Here is a 16,220-nt window from a genome sequence, read left to right on the forward strand (position 1 = left end):
GGCTCCATGTTGGGTGTGGGGCCTACTTTAAAAAAGTAAAGAAAATAAAGAAAATAAAAGTTAACCACCAGTAGTGATATGACAGGATGACTCCAGGGATGTAGAGCTTTGAGCTGGAGGAACAAAACCAGAAATCCAGTTCCATTTATAGTCCTGGCAAGTCACAATCTCTTTGAGTCTGTCTCCTCGTCGACAAAGGGTAGTGGTGACAATACTTATCAGTAAGATTGCCATTTAGATTAAATTACAAAACATATATGAATTTTCATAGAACAACAACAAATAAAACTAGAATTTGCATGGTGCCACAGAAGACTCTAAATAGCCAAAGTAATCTTGAGAAAGAATAAAGCTAGAGGTATCACAATCCCAGATTTCAAGGTATACTACACAAAGCTGTACTAATTAAAAAAGTATGGTACAGGCACAAAAATAGACTCAGATCCATGGAACAAAATATGAGCCCAGAAATAAAGCTGCTTATATGGTCAATTATAACAAAGGAGACAAGAATATGCAACAGGGAAAAGAAAGTTCCTTCAATAAACAGTTCTGGGAAAACAAGACAGCTATATGCAAAAAATAATGAAACTGGGCCACTTTCTTATACCATATACAAAAATAAAGTCAAAATGCATTAAAAACTTGATTTTGAGACCTGAAACCATAAAATTCCTGAAAGAAAATAAAGGCAGTAATCTCTTGAACATTAGCCATAGCAACATGTCTATAAATATAGAGCCAAAGAAAACAAAAGCAAAAACAAACTATTGGGACTACATCAAAATAAAAAACCTCTGCACACCAAAGGAAACCATCAACGAAAAGGCAACCTTCAGAATGGGAGGAGATATTCGCAAATGATATATCTGATAAAGGGTTAGCATCCAAAATATGTAAAGAACTTATTTATTAATTCAACACCCAAAAGAGGAAACCATCCTATTAAAAAATACGCAGAGGACCTGAGAGATTTTTTTTCCATAGAAGACATATAAATGCCAACAGACACATGAAAATATGTTCGACATTATTCATCAGGGAAATACAAAGCTAAATCATAATGAGATATCACCTCACACCTGTCAGGATGGCTAGAATTAAGAAGACGAGAAATAGTAAGTGTTGGTGAAGAGGAGAAGAAAAAGAAACCTTCATGCACTCTTGGTGGGAATGTAAATTCATGTAGCCAATATGGGAAACAGTATGGAAGTCTCTCAAAATTAAATGTCAAAATACCGTATAATCCAGTAATTCCTCTATTGGGTATTTACCCAAAGAAAAGAAAACTAATTTGTAAAGATATACACACCCCTGTGTTTACTGCAGCATGATTTACAATAGCCATGAAACGGAAGCAGCCCACATGTCAAACGATGAATGGATAAAGAAGATGTGGTGTATATGTACAACGGGATATTACTCAGCCATAACAAACCATGATATTGTACAATTGACAACATGAACAGACCTTGAGGGTGTTATGCTAAGTAAAATAAGTCAGAAAGACAAACACTGCATGATTTCACTTATGTATGGACTTATAAAACAAATGAACAAACAAATAGACTTAAATACAAAGAATGAATTAGTGGTTGCCTGAGGGGAGGTGGGTGGATCGATGAGTAAAACAAATAAGGGGATGAGGTACAGAGTTCCAGTTATAATATAAGTCAGTCACAGGGATGAGAAGCACAACACAGGGAATGTAGTCAATGATGCTGCAATAATGTGTGCAGACAGTGACTACACTTACCAAGGTAAGCAATGAGTAATGTACAGACTTGTTAAATCACTATGCTGTACATCTGAAACAAATAGAATACTGTGTGTCAACTATACTTAAATTTATTATTTATGTATTTATTTTTAAATATTTTATTTATTCATGAGAGACCTACAGAGAGAGGCAGAAGGAGAAGTAGGCTCCGTGTGGGGAGCCCGATGTGGGACTCAATCCCAGGACCCCAGGATCACACCCTGAGCCAAAGGCAGATGGCTCAACTGCTGAGCCACCCAGGCGTCCCAACTATACTTAAATTTTAAAAAAGTGTGTTAAGCTGCTCTGTAATCCATAAATGTTCATCAAATATGAGTATTATATTACTGACTAATAAGACAAAGATTAAGAAGCTGTTAACATAAAGAGAATATAGTACAATAATCATTTTAATATTAAAATATTCTAAAGTTCCAATAGTTTCAATAATTCATTTTTCTATAATATATCATAAAAATAAAATTTAGTCACTTATAAGAACATAAGTAAAAGTCAAATGTTCACTGAAATAGTAGGAATCCAAGTCTTAAAAGTAATAATTCTATTAATAAAGTTAATATTAAGGTTAGAATCATCTGGGCAGCCCTGGTGGCTCAGCGGTTTGGCGCTGCCTTCAGCCCAAGTCCTGATTCTGGAGACCTGGGATCGAGTCCCACATCAGGCTCCCTGCATGGAGCTTGCTTCTCCACACCTCTCTCTCTCTATCTCTCTGTGTTTTTCATGAATGAATACATAAATAAAATCTTCAAAAAAAAAAAAAAGGTTAGAATCATCTAAACAGATCAGTCTATTATCTCAGTAGCAGAGCTTAAAGTAGCTAAGCTCATCTTTTTCTAAAAAGAACAAAAATTTTTAAATGTGGGAAATGATTCCTGAAATCACTGCAGTTAATTTCCTGTTGTTAATGTTGTTTTTCATCCTACAGCTGCTAACCACTTTTGGTTGTAAGCTTACCAAAAAATGAATCACTAGTAAAAATCATAAACAACCAAACTGAATTAAAGTTTTCTACCACAAACCCATTCTACGGTAAACACAAAATATTACTCACTTTAAATCCACTAAAATTTGGGAAAAAATCACTACAACTTACTGGGTTTATTAAGGACCTCAAGATAGAAAAAATCTCAAAGACCATCCATGCATCCATATTTTTTCCCAAATAGTATAATAAAAATAATCATTGAATTTATGGAAAAAAAATAATACTTTTTGAAAATCACTTGAAGTCATCAAAACTAAAGTTTATTATTTTTTTAAGATTTATTTATTTGAGAGAGAGAGTGAGCACGAGCAGGGGGCACAGAGGGAAAGGGAGAAAGAATCTTAAGCAGCCACTGTGACAAAGGTGGAGCCCGATGCAGGTCTGAACCCTGAAATCAGGACCTGAGCTGAAACCAAAAGTTGGATGCTTAACATGCTGCACCACCCCAGCATGAAAGCTAAAGGTACCACTAAAGCTTTTTTAAAATCAATTGTGTTCCTCCTTAAACTATTGCACTATTTCTCTTTCCTTCAAAATTCCATCTTTTTTTTCCTTGGAAAGAAATGCCTTCTTTCTGTCCTCATTACCTCTATGTTCACATGGTCCTCAACCTATTGTACCTGACTTACCAATTCTCTTTTCCCAAAATCATACTGTGTGAATAACCTTGAACAATACTAACTGGTGCTTAAAGAACACTTTCACCTGCACCTACTAACTGCTATGAGGCAGGTACCTGTACTTGTATTTTAGGTGTGGAAACTGGAAAACAAGCATAAACATCTGGCATGGATCTAGGCCTGGGTCCTGGCCTTTACCCTTGATGGCACACTCCTCGATCAGCTCTCATTCTTACAAAACTGTGTAGGCTGCTTACTTCCGGAGGCTCTTTGCTACTTAGCCTCCAAGACCCCATCTTCCAGGCTGCTCTTTCATGACTAGCATCCCCCAATATTCTTCTGTTGGCCTCTTGCCTCTGCCCCCCAGCAGTCTTGTCTATTTCTACTTATTCAGCCATAACCTTTAACTCTGGAGCCCACTTCTCAAATGTGGGCCTTGCTGGGCAGAAACTAACTCTTAAAAGCAGACCCAAACATCGGGAGCTTGAACACTCCAACAAAATCAATCCTCAACGATGTCCTCAGATTCTCACCATCCCTCTTGGCCTTTTCTTCCCCAGTTGCTTGGGTTATTCCTGCCGTTTTGCCTGTCCCTCCTGGTCATTCTCATGCACTATTTCACAACGGTTTCATTTTCTAGGTGGAATATTAAAATGGGTTCCTGGACTCATTTTGCCAATCCAACCCTAACATGACCCACCAAACAGACCTGCATGCAGGCTGGATTCATTACAGTCAGTCCCCGCGTCGAAAGCCTAAGATTGTTCTCACTGATCACTGAATTACAAAAACTTCTTAACCTACCTTTCAGGACTGTCCCATGATCTCCATTTGAAAATAATGATTCTAAAAATATTGTTATTTCTTAAAAATTTTAGTTCCAGTAGTTAACATACAATGTTACATTAGCTTCAGGTATACAATACAGTGATTCAATAATTCTGATACATTATCAACGCTCATCACAACAAATGTACTCTTAACCTCATCTATTCAAACAATGATCTTTAAACTTTTTATTCCATGCTAATATCGTTTTATGCCCCAGCCCAAGATAACTTACTGTTTCTCCAATATACTCTGTACTTTCTGGCTTCTCTGTACTTGTTCATGCCATCTTTGCGTTCACCAAAATCATACAAAACCTCAAATGTCTGTGTCATAAATCACTCGCTAGTTCTTCCTGGATTCAACCAGAGCAGAGGTGCTTCTCACACCCCACCCAAATCTCCCTAATATTGTGTGCTTCTCCTTTGCACTAATCACAATCTAACTTAGCTCAGATTATTCCCTTGATCTTTCTCACATTCTCCAGAGGGCTTTAGCCATCCCGGGTACAAGCACTGCTTCCTCATCTGTGTTCACCCCGCACCTAAGGTGAGCACACAGCCTTGGCTCAATACAGGTTTCTGAATTAAATCACTGAGGGCAAAGGAAAAACTTCTATCCTTACCATAAGAACATGATGTGTTTTCATCCTGCACATCTCTTCCTGGTAGCACCCTGTCCCCCCAGCTCTCCCACAGGCCATATGCTCTACGACACCTGGGGACAGCACCCCATCCCCCAGCTCTCCCACGGGCCAGATGCTCTACGCACCCAGGGGGCAGCACCCTGTCCCCCTAGCTCTCCTGCAGGCCCTGTGCTCTACAACACCCAAGGGGCAGCACCCCGTACCCCCAGATCTCCTGCGGGCCCTGTGCTCTATGACACCTGGGGGCAGCACCCTGTCCCCCCAGCTCTCCCGCGGGCCATATGCTCTACAACACCCAGGGGGCAGAACCACCCCCCCCCCCAGCTCTCCTCTGGGCCCTGTGCTCTATAATACCTGGGGGCAGCACCCCTAAGGCATTCACTGTTATCGTGGAGACTGAGGACAGTTTTATCACAGGATCTGGGGATCTCTGAAAAAGACTCTCCTCCCAATTCAGCTAAGGAGTGGGGAAGCAAGGTGTGCTTTTCCAGGTGTGAACATGGAAATAAAGAGAACCTCTTTAAGATGAACCTTTCCACGGACAGAGGAAGAGCGTAGGGGGCTGAAGAGGCAGAAACACAGGGACAAATTAGGTCAAGGCAAAAAGCAATGTGCCATTCATAGCTTTCCATGCAGAGCACAACAGGTCATGAAGTCCTGATATTAAGACTTGCATCTTGGGCTCAGTCAGTTGAGTGTGTTGTTCACACCTTCAGCTCAGGTCATGATCCTGGGGTCCTAGGATCAAGCTCCCACTTTAGGCTCCCTGCTCAGTGTGGAGTCTGCTTCTCCCTCTCCCTCCCCCTCCACTTGCTCACACACACTCTCTCTCTCAAATAAGTAAAAAATTTTTTAAAGATTTATTTATTCTTTCATGAGAGACACACAGAGAGAGAGAGAGAGGCAGAGACATAGACAGAGGGAGAAGCAGGCTCCTTGCAGGGAGCCTGATGCAGAACTCGATCCCCAACCACTGAGCCACCCAGGCATCCCATAAGTAAAATCTTAAAAAAGAAGATAGATACATACATACATAGATACACAGATACATAAATAAATAAAAGACTTGTATCTTGAGTCTTATTTGTTCAGGAAAATATACAATAGGAACAAAAGTAGACAAAACAATATAATGAACTTCCATGTACTTCTCAGTTTCAAAACTTATCAACTCATAGCCAATCCTATTCATTTATGTTCCCAATGCTATTTTAATAACAGCTTTATTGAGAAACAATCCACATATCATACAATTCACAAATTTAAAGCACACGGTTCTTTTTTTTTTTTTTTTAAGATTGATTAATTGGTTGATTTAAAAACCAAATGCATGTGCATAAATAAGGAGGGGGTAGAGGGACAGAGAGAATCTCAAGCAGATGTCCCGCTGAGCAAAGAGCCCCACACTGGGCTGAGATCATGACCTGGGCCCTGATCAAGAGTTGGATGCTTAACCAACTGAGCAACCCAGGTGCCCTAGTTCAATGGTTTTTTACTGTATTTGGGGTTAGCATCATCACCACAATCAATTTTGTAACATTTCATCACTCCAAAAAGAAACTCTTTACCTGCTGAAGGTAATTCCTGCATTAGGTAACTGCAAATCCACGTTCTGGCTCCCTGGGTTTTCCTATTCTGGATACTTTGGAATCATTCAGGATGTAGTGTTTTGTGTCTGGCATCTTCTACTCAGCTTTTTTCAAGATCTATCCATGCTGCAGCTGTGTTTATCACTGAGTAACATGCCACTACCTGGACAGCCCACATTTACTGATCAGGTGGTGGACATACAAGTTGTTTCCATTCCTTGGCTATTACGAATAATATTGCTATAAATACTGGTGCATTGCAAGATTTGTGTAGACATCTGTCTTCATTTTTCTTGGATACATACTTAGAGGTGTAACTGGCAGGTAAAACAGTAGTTTTGTGTTGAACTTTTTGAGGCATTGCAGACTACTTTCCATAGTGGCTGTGCCATTTTACATTCCCATCAGCAACACACAAAGGTTGCAATTTCCTCACACCCTCACCAACACTAGTGACTGTCTCGCCATTTATTTTTGTTGTAGTCACCTTTTTCACTGCAGCCATGCTAGAGGGACTGCAATGTGGTAACTCACTATGGTTCTGATTTGCATTTCCCTGATGACTGGTGATGTGATGTGAAGCATCTCTTCTGGTGTTTAGTGATCATTTGTTATCTTCTTTGCAGAAATATCTGTTCAGATCCTTGACTCATTTTTAAATTGGTTGTTGCTGTTATTATTACTAAGCTGTCTGGTTCTCCATCTATTCCAGACCCAAGTCCTTTCTCAGACATTTGACTTGCAATATTTTTCTCCCATTTTCTAGGTTGTTTTTCTACCTTCTTGATGATATCCTTTGGCACAGAAAAAAAATTAAATTTTGGTTTTGATTAAATTTCTTTTGTTTATTGTGCTTTTGGTGTCACAGCTGAGAAACTGTTGTCTAATCCAAGGCCATAAAAACTGACATCTATGCTTTCTCCTAATATTCAGGAATCTCGGCTCTTACTTTTAAGTTTGTGTTCCATTTTCAGTTAATTTTTGTGTGTTACATGATGTGGACCAGGAGACAAACATGCTCATCACGCCAGAGGCTCTCCTGCGCCCTTCTCAGTCCACACTTCCACCTCTCCAAGTAAACACTGTTTATTAACTCACTGCTCTAATCAGAACTTCACCAGCAGCAGCACAGCTCTCTCCTTAAAAACTTTTTATAATTTTTCTTCATAACTGTTAACCTGAGTAAACAAAAGTAAAGACAGTTCTGCTTCCTGGGTCCATAGATACCCCTCTAATCCATATGTCTAATCATTTCAGTACTCTGAAGAAATGAATGCATTCCTCTCACCTAAAGGGTACTTGCAGCAATATTATATAATTCCACAGAGAACACACAGAGGATGTCAACTACCAAGTCTCAAAGGTGACTCCAAGAATTCTAAGATGGAATTAAAGCAAAGGGTTGGCTATGAAGTGGTCTCTTCCAAATAAGAGAAAGACAAAGATAAGGTGGCATACAGAACAAAGGGAATGACAGAACTTTGGATCTAAAAGCAGCCTCATTTAAATTTCTAGGATGAGTGAGCCGCTTCCCCTGAGGGAATTGGTGTCGTTATACCTCCTGACAAGCCTCTGGGGTTGGTTAGCAGCTGTGATCCTACAACTATGGGGATTCTACAGTCTCTGTCCATTCTGAGTCCACAGAAAAGCCTATCTCTAATTCCTCACATTATCTTTAAAAAGATACATTTCTAGATATTTCTAGATATTAGACAGATTTTCACCATGGGAGGGCAGTCTTATTCTAAGATGCTGCAGAAGTCTGAAAGTAAAGATAAGAACTAGACATATCTTAAAATAGTGTTAAACACTACTTTCACATTTTATTTTTTTTAAATTTTATTTATTTATTCATGAGAGACAGAGAGAGAGAGAGACAGAGAGACAGAGAGACAGAGAGACAGAGAGAGACAGAGACAGGCAGAGGGAGAAGCAGGCTCCACGCAGAGAGCCCGACATGGGACTCGATCCTTGGTCTCCAGGATCACGCCCTGGACCAAAGGTGGCGCTAAACCACTGAGCCACCCGGGCTGCCCTACTTTCACATTTTAAAAAGGTAAACAGGGATCCCTGGGTGGCGCAGCGGTTTGGCGCCTGCCTTTGGCCCAGGGCGCGATCCTGGAGACCCGGGATCGAATCCCACGTCGGGCTCCCGGTGCATGGAGCCTGCTTCTCCCTCTGCCTATGTCTCTGCCTCTCTCTCTCTCTCTCTGTGACTATCATAAATAAATAAAAAAAAAAAAATTAAAAAAAAAAATAAAAAGGTAAACAATGACACTTATCTAGAAGCAGAAATTGTCATACATGGTCTAGTAAAAAATACACTTAGGAAAACAAAGGAATGGAATATATGAAAAATTCGATAAGCAGCATTATGCTTCGTATACTTATAAAATACCTAAGTATCCTCACAAGACTGTAAGCTCTTATAAGAAAAAAGAAAAAAAAAATAACCCAGGGGATCCCTGGGGTGGCTCAGAGGTTTAGCTCCTGCCTTTGGCCCAGGGCGTGATCCTGGAGTTCCAGGATCGAGTCTCACATCAGGCTCCCTGCCCGGAGCTTGCTTCTCCCTCTGCCTGTGTCTCTGCCTCTCTCTCTCTCTCTCTCTCTCTCTCTCATAAATAAATAAAATCTTAAAAAAAAAAAAAAAAAAAACAGCAGCCTCTAGCATTTACCAAGTCCATACATATGGCAACAACAAAGTAAACATTTTATTTTTATTTTTTAAAGTAAACATTTTAAATGCCATGTTCCAATACCAGCACTCAATCATCCTGCTAACTTATGAAGGTACACATGCACACACTAATCCCCCAAATCACAGAGAAACACAAAGGGTTTGCAATAATGAAAATGATTTGGGAAAAGAACAAAGTTGGAGGGTGTGTGATACCTAATGGCACAATATTCTGTAAACCTGCTATAAGCAGGAAGCCAGCAATGGGGCAGAACTGAGGATCTAGAAACAAACCTTTGCATTCATGGTTAATAGATTTTTGACAAAGATATCCAGGTAACTCAATGGGGTAATTAATCATCTTTTCAACATACTGTCCTCAGAAGTTGAATATTGATGTACAAAAACTGAACTCAGACCCTGACCCCACAACACATACAAAAACTAACTCAAAATAGATCACAGACCTAAATATAAAAGATCAAACTACAAAATTCTGTGAGAACATAAAAAATCTTTAACCGTTTAGCCAATTAATTCTAGCCTTGACACCAAAAGCCATAAAACAGTCATAAAAGAAAAATATAATTTGAGCTTTACAAAATTAATGTGTATGTCAAAAGACACTATTTAGAAAATGAAAATCTCTGCCATGGATGGGAAGAAAAAAAGATTGCAAGCCGTATATCTGATAAAAGAACCTGTATTCAGAATACATAAAGAACCCTCACACTCATAATAAGACAAACAACCTAGTTAAAAACAGGCAAGGGGCGCTGGGCTGGCTCAGTTGGTGGAACAGTGTAATCCTTGATCTTTGGGTTATAAGATCCACATTCAATGTAGAGATCACTTAAAAATAAAATCATTTAAAAAAGGGCAAAATTTGATATACAGGTTTAATTTCAGTCTTATCAAAATTCCAGCAAGACTTTTTGTAGATATAGACAAGATTATTCCAAAACTTATGTGGAAAGGCAAAAGCATCAGAAGAGCCAAAAACAATTCAGAAAAAAAGGGAGGAATCTTTCTGATTTCAAGGTAGCACCAGATGCTGAGGAGGATGTATGATCTCTCATTCTTGGCGAGTGGGAATTTAAAATGGTGTAGTCACTCCAAAAATTTTTTTCAAACTAAACATTTGTTTACCATATGACTTAGCAATTACACTCCCAGGCATTTCCCTGAGAAAGATGAAGACTGATGTTCACATAAAAACCTGTCTATGACTGTTAACAGCAACTTTATTAGGAATAGCCCCAGACTGGAGCAACCAGATGGGCTTCCACACATGAGGGGGTAACCCAACTGTGCACATCCTTATGATGGAATAGTACTCATTAATAAAAAGGAATGAACTATTAATATACAACTTGATCAACAACCTGGATGAATGTCCAGAGAATTATGCTGAGTGAAAAAAGTCAATTCCAAAAGGTTACACATTACATTGTTCCAGTTTTATAACATTCTTGAACAAATTTTAGAAACAGATTAGAGGTGCCGGGAGCTAGGGATGGGAGGGAAAAAAAAAACAACAAAGATTTCTGTGCTTATAAAGGCAGAACATGTGGAATCCCTGCAGGGATCATAAATGTTCTCTCTTCGACTGTATCACCCCCAATATCCTGGTTGGGATAACATACCACAGTTGTGCAAAATGTTATCATTAGAGGAAACTGGGCAGAGCATACATAAGATCTCTCTGTACTATTTCTCTTCTTTTCCTTTTTTTTTTTATTTAAAGATTTTATTTATTCATGAAAGACAGAGAGAGAGGCAGAGACATAGGCAGAGGAAGAAGCAGGCTCCCTGCAGGGAGCCCAATGCAGGACTCGATCCCAGGACCCCAGGGTCATGCCCTGAGCCAAAGGCAGATCTTCAACCACTGAGACACCCAGATGCCCCTCTCTGTACTATTTCTTACAAATGTATGTGTCTATAACTATCTCAAAATAACATTTTAATTAAAAAACAAAATCTATCAAGGAGTACTGATTATAGTAGAATGCAAGATATTGGATAAATCAACACCAGGGACCACATTAAGGATGGTTTTATAAAATAACCTGATAGTTAACAGACAGCTCAAGGGAAAAGAACGAAAAGTCCAAAAACGACTCCGTCAGCTGTGGGAACGGGGAAGTGGGGGGGCTTTCACACTGGACAGGGGAGGCGGCTGTTCAATTAATGCTGCTGGGACATGGGCAGAGCTGCCTACAAAACAGGAGGTAACACTTTACAAGAACTATAAATTCTAACAAAGCAGAGATTTAAATGCAAAAACAAAAAACAAGACAAAAAAACAACAGTGGTCCTAGAAGACAGTGTGCAAACCAATGGAAAACTTTTCTGATCATGTAGAAGTGGGGGAGGTAATTCTGACTCTGACACAAAGCTCAACAATATAGTCTTCGCGGCAAGACTGTCAAGAGCAAAGCCAAAGACAAATGATAAACTAGAAAACAATGGTTTTGAGTGACGGCACATAGACCTAACTTCCCTTGTAGAGAAATCCTAAAACTCAGAGAAGACCTATAAAACACAACAGAAAAGAAAAGCAAAAGATACAGATAGCTCCAGAAAAAAGCAAACACAGCTGTAAAATACGAGAGAGATTCAAACAGACTCACAGTAAGAGTCATTTAACCTAGCAGATCACCAAAGACAAAACCTTGATACACTATACGAAGGAGGATTTTACACAGGCCCTTGGCATTCTGTGGAGAGCAACTACATACGTGCATGCCCAGCCTGCAGATGTAACCCTCAAATATAGTTGCACAGATGTGCAATGACATACAAAGTGTTATTAACTGCATCAATGTATTAAGCAAAGACCTAGAAACACTGAAAATTTCATGCAAGAATTCTTTTAAAAAATGGCAATTTTAAAATATACATATTTGCTTCTGGGTATATCAGATATCTCTGGAAAGATTCACAAGAAAATGACAACACTATATTCTACCAAAGGTCTTAACAGAGTGAGAAGTGTCCCTAGAGTCATACAGTGTGGTGGTCCTTAGCAGTGGCTGCTGGGATGGGAACCTGGTGGTTGGAGACAGAAGCTGCAGGAGGAGTTTTTGTGGTTGTACCCTTATGACATAAGAAATACATATTTGGTGTCTGCCCCCAGTTCCTGATACAGAGCTCCAAAACCACTTGGAATTTCCTGGGCGACGGGAATATCATTCATTCTAAGGAGGGGACTCTGGAGTGGACTCCCTGATGGCTTATGGATGAGGGCTGGTCATGAGAAAGACCAGCCAGGACTAGAAGCTTGGAACTTTCAAAAGCCCCTCCACCCACTCTGTTCTGATGAAGGAGAAGGGCTAGAGATTGGGTTAATTCACCCATCACAATTGCATGAGGAAGCCTCCACAAAACCCCCTAAAGTACAGGGTTCAGAAAGATTTCAGGTTGGCAGGCACATCCATGAGCTGAGAGTAGAGCATACCGCAATTCCAAGGGGACAGAAGCTCCTGGGCTCAGGGCCCCTCCAGACCTCATATCATATATCCCTTCACCTGGCTGTACACCTGTATCCTTGACCACGTTCCTCGTTAAATAATAAACCAATAAACATAAGCATCTGAGTTCTGTGAGACATTATAGCAAATAATCTACCCTACAGAGGGGGCGGTGGGAAACTGGAGACCTCCTAGTTGTGACTGGCACCCAAAGTGGGGCAGTTTTGTGGGACTGAGTCCTTAACATGTTGCATGTGATGCTAACTCTGGGCAGACAGAGTCAGAATTGAGTTGAATTGTAGGACATCCAGCTGGTATCTGAAGGAACAGGAAGGAGCGGGGCAGCCTGAGGCCAGAAAGCAGCCCAGACACACAAGTCAACTGGTCCAAGGACAAGAACAGGCAAGAGGTAGGCTGTCAGGGTTTTCCCAAAGGAGAAGTTCATGTTTGGGATTTATTTTTAGTTTTTTAATTAAGTAAATAAATAAGCAAGCACTACATTTAATTCATTTATTTATTAAGATCTATGCTCAACATGGGGCTTAAACTCACAATCCAGAGATCACGAGTCACATGCTCTACTGACCGAGATAGGCAGGTGCCCTTAGGTTTGGAATTTATTTTTAAGATTTATTTATTTATTTTAGGGAGAGATAGGGTGAGGGGAGGGGGGCAGAGACAGAAGGAGAGAGAGAGAAAGTGAGAATCCTCAGGCCAACTTCCCACTGAGCGTGGGGTCCCACAGTGCTCAGTCCCAGGACTCTTGAGATCATGACCTGATCATGCTGGTCTAACCGACCGAGCCACCCAGATGCCCCTGTTTGGAATTTATTTTAAAATATGAGGCAACACCAGAGGATTTTATGCAAAAGCTCTGTACAATTAGACTTATTTTAATAAGTCTATAATGAATATTGGAGTGGAGAAGGAGAAGGAGAACACAGGGAGATGAATCAAGAGACTACTGAAACATCTGAGGGAGAAGTGTCAGTCCCTGGAAAAAAGATGGTGGCAGGGTAGACCATACCAAATAGATACTGCTGTGCTAGATCTCAAAGGACTCAGTAACAGATCCAATTTGAAAGTGAGGGAAAGAAGGTGATTTAGATCAGTGGTTCTCAAGTTTTCACGGCACCTGGGACATTTGTTAAAAATGTAAGTTGCTGGGGAGCATCCAGAGCTGCTGGTTCTGTGGGTCTGAGGTACAGAGCTGCTGCCACCTGAGTTTTAAATTAGCAGCCCTGGCAATTCACACACTGATGGGTCTCCTACACATTTTGGGACGCGCTCATTTCAACAACTCCCAACCTTCTGGCTTACATCAGACCGTGGGTGAAGCTAGGACGGGGACATCATTTATGGGAAAAGAGAACAATGTGGGAAATTGAAAGCATTAAGGGTGGACACTCCTCACAGCCTCACGGGTTAGAGGGACAAAGACAGACTCCGCTGGGCACAAGTGGTAGCTAGTACTGGATTACTTCCGTAGGGCTGCCTGAAGGCTCTGACAGAAGCAGTCGAGTGTGCCTCCTATGAAACGTGATTTTATGTGGAATGCCACGAGGCTGAGGCCTCCACGCGTGTCAGAAGCCTATGATAACCATAATGCTGGCACTGGCTGCCTCTCCAAGTGTACCCTCTCCCTGCCCAAATCACTCAGTCCCAGCCATACTGTCTTTTCCATTTTGATACCAACTTGGCTTGCTCCCTTACTATGCTCAGGTCTCTGCTAAACTACCCAAAATACTAACTCCCTTTCTTAAAAATGTATTAAATAGACTTTATCTTTTAAGGCAGTTTTTAGGTTCATGGCAAAAACTGAGAAGGTACATAGATTTCCCATATCCCTTTCTTTCTTAGCAACTCCTTACTTTCTGGTGCTTGTAAGGTATCCAAGGCTCATCTTGTATGCTCCATGCCCCAGTCCTGGAATCAGCCATTTCTTCAAGAAGGCTGTTTCTTTTTGTTTTGTTTTGTTTTGTTTTGTTTTTTAATTGCAGAAGGTGTTAGAAGCCAAGATCTGGGAGGCACCTGAGTGGCTCAGTCAGTTAAGCATCCAACTCTTGATTTGGGCTCAGGTCATGACCTCAGAGTCCTGTGACTGAACCCTATTGGGGGCTCTGTGGTCAGCGCTGAGTCTGCTTGAGATTTTCTTTCCCTCTCCCTCTGACCCCACCCCTGGCATGTGCACTCGCTCTCTCTCAATAAATATATAAAATCTTAAAAAAAAAAAAAAAAAAAGAAGCCAAGATCTGTGTGCTGGGTTTTTGCTGCTGCTGGAGAGTCACTGCCTCTATGCCTTCCCAGCCTATGGCAAGGAGACAGGTGTGTGTACACCGGCCCATGTACACACACATGTCTACAGACATTTCTAGATGGAGCCACCAGTGTATGTATTAAGCTGAACACGGGTTCATATCGATGTCTCCAGTTCTGACCTATTACCATGTGCACCCCCTTATCTGTAGCCTCCCTCCAGCAGGGAGACACTGGGCTCCTCCACTGGTCACACAGATAGGTAACCACTCTGTTCCAGAGCAGGAGGGTGAGAACTGACACTGTGCTCATGCTCACTCATCTTTTGCTTTATTCTTCTTCACTGTGCTCTGCACGACTTCATATGTTTATTCTGTTTTCCTGTTCCATGTCAACAGGCAGTTGTGCTGCTGAGTCCCCAATACTTAAACTGCTTTGAACAAATCAGGTGCTAAATAAATGTTAGCTGAATGAGCATAATGAAAAAATCCCTAAATTTCCACAACTAAGCAGATCTGTTTGGCCTTTTTCCGCCAGCACTAGTTAACTCAGCTATGAAGGTACTATATCTACTTCAATCAAATTATCATCATAGAATATAATTTAGACTTTACATCAATTCAATGGACTTCTCTCTTCAATTGCTGCAATTATACGCACCAAACTGAAACAATGAACTATCAGAATCACTTAGAGCGTCTACTTTTCCTATAAGGTCTGACTTGAACCAGTGCTCCCCATACTCTCCTGCCTCCCAACCTAAACTTCCTGGACACCATCCACCTCTTTCAGATTTCCTAGACTTGTGATTCTAAGTACTCCAGCTATCTACTGATAAATATTCTTTCCACATGTGTTAGGAACATGAACAACAATCATGATCACAAGTCCACATCACAGTGTTAAATGAAGAATTCTATGAAAATTAAGCTTTTGATTTTACGTTCATCTTCCAAAAGAACTGTGAGGGCACATAAACTTAAATTCTTGGAAAAATTCACATATTTGCTCTCTCTTACTTAGTATGGAAGCCTGAGGTTTAAGAACAAAGACTAATAGAAAACATATGGACAAGATCAGTAACAAAATGAAATCTTGGCCCAAATACAGTCTGCCATGTTTCACATACCAGTGTCTCAAATAATAGACAAGATTTGTACAGTACTGCCAAGCATCACTTGAAACACAGCATGCTTTTAAAAAACCTAAAGTATAACAAAAAAAACCCTGTGATTTCTTTGTAAAAACCTAGTGGTAAACACTATTTGAGGACACAAAAATAAATTCCAGAATTCACTTTACCTTATTAGTTTGTACAAACATTAAAGAGTCTTCCAAAGCACAAACTCAAAGTTCACTGCCAAGA

The 16,220-nt window shown here is 40.4% G+C and overlaps 1 protein-coding gene across 4 annotated transcripts in view; it reads right to left on the minus strand.

The window, feature by feature from the left end:
- Nucleotides 1–16,220, minus strand: part of CENPP (centromere protein P) — a 222,945-nt gene that overhangs the window by 105,145 nt on the left and 101,580 nt on the right. The gene's annotated exons all lie outside the window — the stretch shown is intronic.

The sequence above is a fragment of the Canis aureus genome, chromosome 1, assembly GCF_053574225.1.
Source record: "Canis aureus isolate CA01 chromosome 1, VMU_Caureus_v.1.0, whole genome shotgun sequence".
NCBI lineage: Eukaryota > Metazoa > Chordata > Mammalia > Carnivora > Canidae > Canis > Canis aureus.